This window comes from Anopheles arabiensis, unplaced genomic scaffold, assembly GCF_016920715.1.
Source record: "Anopheles arabiensis isolate DONGOLA unplaced genomic scaffold, AaraD3 Autosomal_pericentromeric_contig0001, whole genome shotgun sequence".
NCBI classification, from domain to species: domain Eukaryota; kingdom Metazoa; phylum Arthropoda; class Insecta; order Diptera; family Culicidae; genus Anopheles; species Anopheles arabiensis.
The window spans coordinates 15,747-21,368 of NW_024412149.1; the positions used below are offsets into that span (position 1 = coordinate 15,747).

General features: G+C 43.6%; 1 long non-coding RNA gene across 2 annotated transcripts; it reads right to left on the bottom strand.

Annotated features, from left to right (window-relative positions):
* Nucleotides 1-1,136: 1,136 nt before the first annotated feature.
* LOC120908250 lies at nt 1,137-2,090 on the bottom strand. 2 transcript variants are annotated; one of them, XR_005741096.1, is made up of 3 exons: nt 2,051-2,090; nt 1,868-1,994; nt 1,137-1,794 (listed from the first exon to the last, which is right to left on the bottom strand). It is a non-coding gene; the product is annotated as an uncharacterized LOC120908250 (long non-coding RNA). The 2 variants fall into 2 exon arrangements; XR_005741097.1 differs by having other exon boundaries at nt 1,868-1,967; nt 2,051-2,086.
* Nucleotides 2,091-5,622: the final 3,532 nt, after the last annotated feature.

Genomic DNA, 5,622 nt, shown 5'->3' on the forward strand with positions numbered 1-5,622 from the left:
CGATCTTTTCCGGGAACCAGAAGCGTGGTCGTTTTTCATAGCCACGTATAACCGCACTAACACGGCATGTGGTTACACCGATGACGAAAACATTGGCCGTCTACAATATGCGTTGAGAGGAGCGGCGTTCGAAGCGGTAGGCCACCTTTTGTCCTTCCCGGACGGGTTGAATGAGGTGATGGCGACTCTAAAGGCGCGTTTCGGCAGACCAGATCTGATTGTGGAGTCCATGACCGAGAAGATCAGAAAAATGGCACCACCGAAGATTGAAAGGTTGTCAACGGTCGTAGAGTTTGGATATGCGGTGAAGCGGTTGGTAGGAACGATGACGGCCTCCGGGTTACGAGGGTACATGTACGACGTGGCGTTATTCAAGGAGTTAGTCAGGAAACTACCCCCCGTCCTATGCATCGACTGGGCGAGAACGAGGAGTAAACTTTCGGAAGTGACGCTTTTGGAGTTTGGAAAATGGGTTGGTGACTTAGCAGAAGATCTCTGTGGTGTTGTCGACGTGATGTCCATCATGGACAATAGCGACTCAACTCATCAACAACCAGAACCCCAACTCATCACAGCCGCACCCAGCCTCAGCGGTTTCAACCCCATCGTGCCCCGCCAGCGCAACTCGATCGACGGCCACCGATCCGTACTGGGCGGGTTCATCTAGCCTACTGCAACGCAACGGTATTGCAGGATGAGAATCTTGGTGATCCATCTTCATCGCAAAATACACCAGAATTGCTGACTGTCTGTCCCTTGTGCGGCAGGGATTGTCCCACTCTGGTCCAGTGTGAGCAGTTCAAAGGACAACGGTTGCCACCAGAAGATCGTTTGTAGGTGAACGCAGGATATGCCGGAAATGCCTCGGATACCATAGAGGTGGATGCAGCGTAAGAGCACCGTGCGCGGTGAACGGATGCAACAGACAACACCATGAGCTGCTCCACGTAAATGACCAGACACCAGCCAGCCCTCACCAACGCGATCATCTAAATGGCTCAGGTAAGGTCGTGTACACTGGTGTCGCTAACGTTCTTACCCATTCCGGACCGAAAGACTCTTCGCTTTTAAAATACGTACCCGTTACGCTGCACGGGCCCAGGGGCGAATAGATACGTTCGCCTTTTAGATGACGGCTCTACTTCCACGTTTATGGAGCACGAACTAGCACAGGAGCTTGGAGTTACAGGGACACCGTACCCCTTGTGTCTACAATGGACGGGAGACGTGACAAGAGCAGAACAAGACTCCGTAAGGCTATCGGTGCGCATATCGGGTAGAAACATGTCGCATGCGATATACAAACTATCAGAAGTACACACGGTCAAAGAGCTTGCCCTTCCGGAACAATCTGTAAACGTAGCACAACTGACTGCACGCTATACTCATCTGAGAGGTCTCCAGTTCGAATCCTACGCTTACGCCGTGCCTCGCATCCTCATAGGCATAGACAACTGCAACATAACGCGAACTCTGAAGACCGTGGATGCAAGCTGCAACGAACCGGTCGCTTCGAAAACCCGCCTTGGATGGGTTGTCTATGGGCCTTGCTCGGTTGCGAGTGCAAAGCCGAGTCCTTCAAACCGGTCCTTCTCGGGCCGCCCGTTTCACAACCTCTCTTGTAACTCCAAGTCCGACAAAGCAGTGCGGCCGTTGCGGCCTAGGGACGACGAAAGAGCGTTGGCAATATTGGAGCGGGAAACGAACGGACAGCGATACGAAATGGGACCTTTGTGGCGGTACGACAGCGTCAATTTGCCCTACAACAAAAAGGCGTTCAAGCGTGATGGGTTTCTAAAACAGAAGATGGCAAAATATTCGAAGTTAGCAAACGATGTGAATAGAACAAATGTAGCAGAGTTTTTACCTACACTTCACCACAGAACCGAGCGGTCCGAACCGGTGCGGCCGACAGAAATAGGCGATATAGTTGTAGTGGCGTGTAACAATTCCTAGGAATTGTTGGCCTAAGGGAGGAATCGTGGTAGTAAACCCTGATAGGAATGGACAAGTTAGTCAAGCCACCGTCAAAACGGCCCATTAAACGTACGATAGGTCTACGCACGGATGTGCAATTTCCTTAGAGTAATGGGGTAAAACCGCGTGGTTACGACGCAACAGATCGAACAGTGAGCAGACAGTAAACAAACCAATGCACATACACATACACGCAAAACACCTGACAGATAATAGGAAGTGTAGCCAAGGTAGATAGTGTCGCAGGCTACGATGGCGAAAAAAGAGGTTGCACCATTGTTAAGCGGGATTGACGTTTTTGTGTAACGGGCTATAGAGCTTAAGCGGGTTACACGATCAGCGTTTACGGGCTATAAGCTCAAGCGGGTTACACGTTCAGCGTTTACGGGCTACTAACAAATTCAACCGCCTCAACCGTGGTACACTGGGGGACAATGTTGGAAACTCGTGAGTGCCCAACAGTCTGTCAGGTGACAACGCTAGAGAAGAGAGTGAGAGGGAGGATAAAACGGTAAATTAGGAGATAAGGAGGAGGGTTGGTCCGCCCCTAACCAGTTAGTTGAAATTCGACAATCGGTACATGTGGACTAATTTTTTGATTTAACCTCATACCACAGTAAATAAAGTGTTTTCTCTAAAAAATCCACCGCGTTTTTCAACAGCCGTAACAACGATAATAGATGGCAACAAAATTCAACATCAAATTTCAAGGCCATTCAAATAGTGCAAGATGACTTCATTTGGATAAAACATGGCCTAACAACGATAATAGATGGCAACAAAACTCAACATCAAATTTCAAGGCCATTCAAATAGTGCAAGATGGCTTCATTTGGATGAAACATGGCCGTAACAACGATAATAGATGGCAACAAACTCAACATCAAATTTCAAGGCCATTCAAATAGTGCAAAACGGCTTCATTTGGATAAAACATGGCCGTAACAACGATAATAGATGGCAAAAAAACTCAACATCAAATTTCAAGGCCATTCAAATAGTGCAATATGTCTTCATTTGGATGAAACATGGCCGTAACAACGATAATAGATGGCAAAAAAACTCAACATCAAATTTTAAGTCCATTCAAATAGTGCAAGATGGCTTCATTTGGATGAAACATGGCCGTAACAACGATAATAGATGGCAACAAAATTCAACATCAAATTTCAAGGCCATTGAATTAGTGCAAGATGGCTTTATTTGGATGAAACATGGCCGTTACAACGATAATTTTTTTTCTTTGGCACAACAACCACTGTCGGTCAAGGGAATGCCAAGTACCCACTAGTGAAGTGAGCTTGGCTTGCAGTGACTTATTGTTACCATAGCAGGATAGTCAGTCCTACGTATGGGAGCACGGTCTATTTAGGGCTTGAACCCATGACGGGAATGTTGTTAAGTACGTTAACAACGATAATAGATGGCAACAAAATTCAACATCAAATTTCAAGGCCATTCAAATAGTGCAATATGGCTTCATTTGGATGAAACATGGCCGTAACAACGATAATAGATGGCAACAAAACTCAACATCAAATTTCAAGGCCATTCAAATAGTGCAAGATGGCTTCATTTGGATGAAACATGGCCGTAACAACGATAATAGATGGCAACAAACTCAACATCAAATTTCAAGGCCATTCAAATAGTGCAAAACGGCTTCATTTGGATAAAACATGGCCGTAACAACGATAATAGATGGCAAAAAAACTCAACATCAAATTTCAAGGCCATTCAAATAGTGCAATATGTCTTCATTTGGATGAAACATGGCCGTAACAACGATAATAGATGGCAAAAAACTCAACATCAAATTTTAAGTCCATTCAAATAGTGCAAGATGGCTTCATTTGGATGAAACATGGCCGTAACAACGATAATAGATGGCAACAAAATTCAACATCAAATTTCAAGACCATTGAATTAGTGCAAGATGGCTTTATTTGGATGAAACATGGCCGTAACAACGATAATTTTTTTTCTTTGGCACAACAACCACTGTCGGTCAAGGGCCTGCCAAGTACCCACTAGTGAAGTGAGCTTGGCTTTCAGTGACTTATTGTTACCATAGCAGGATAATCAGTCCTACGTATGGAAGCACGGTCTATTTAGGGCCTGAACCCATGACGGGCATGTTGTTAAGTACGTTAACAACGATAATAGATGGCAAAAAAATTCAACATCAAATTTCAAGGCCATTCAAATAGTGCAATATGGCTTCATTTGGATGAAACATGGCCGTAACAACGATAATAGATGGCAAAAAAACTCAACATCAAATTTCAAGGCCATTGAAATAGTGCAAGATGGCTTCATTTGGATGAAACATGGCCGTAACAACGATAATAGATGGCAAAAAACTCAACATCAAATTTTAAGTCCATTGAAATAGTGCAATATGGCTTCATTTGGATGAAACATGGCCGTAACAACGATAATAGATGGCAAAAAAACTCAACATCAAATTTCAAGGCCATTCAAATAGTGCAAGATGGCTTCATTTGGATGAAACATGGCCGTAACAACGATAATAGATGGCAAAAAAACTCAACATCAAATTTCAAGGACATTGAAATAGTGCAAAATGGCTTCATTTGGATGAAACATGGCCGTAACAACGATAATAGATGGCAACAAAATTCAACATCAAATTTCAAGGCCAATAAATTAGTGCAAGATGCCTTTATTTGGATGAAACATGGCCGTAACAACGATAATTTTTTTCTTTGGCACAACAACCACTGTCGGTCAAGGGCCTGCCAAGTATCCGCTAGTGAAGTTAGCTTGGCTTTCAGTGACTTATTGTTACCATAGCAGGATAGTCAGTCCTACGTATGGGAGCACGGTCTATTTGGGGCTTGAACCCATGACGGGCATGTTGTTAAGTACGTAAACAACGATAATAGATGGCAACAAAATTCAACATCAAATTTCAAGGCCATTCAAATAGTGCAATATGGCTTCATTTGGATGAAACATGGCCGTAACAACGATAATAGATGGCAACAAAATTCAACATCAAATTTCAAGACCATTCAAATAGTGCAAGATGGCTTCATTTGGATGAAACATGGCCGTAACAACGATAATAGATGGCAACAAAATTCAACATCAAATTTCAAGGCCATTGAAATAGTGCAATATGACTTCATTTGGATAAAACATGGCCGTAACAACGATAATAGATGGCAAAAAAACTCAACATCAAATTTCAAGTCCATTAAAATAGTGCAAGTTGGCTTCATTTGGATGAAACATGGCCGTAACAACGATAATAGATGGCAACAAAACTCAACATCAAATTTCAAGGCCATTGAAATAGTGCAAGATGGCTTCATTTGGATGAAACATGGCCGTAACAACGATAATAGATGGCAAAAAAACTCAACATCAAATTTCAAGGCCATTCAAATAGTGCAAGATGGCTTCATTTGGATGAAACATGGCCGTAACAACGATAATAGATGGCAACAAAATTCAACATCAAATTTCAAGGCCATTCAAATAGTGCAAGATGGCTTCATTTGGATGAAACATGGCCGTAACAACGATAATTTTTTCTTTGGCACAACAACCACTGTCGGTCAAGGGCCTGCCAAGTACCCACTAGTGAAGTGAGCTTGGCTTTCAGTGACTTATTGT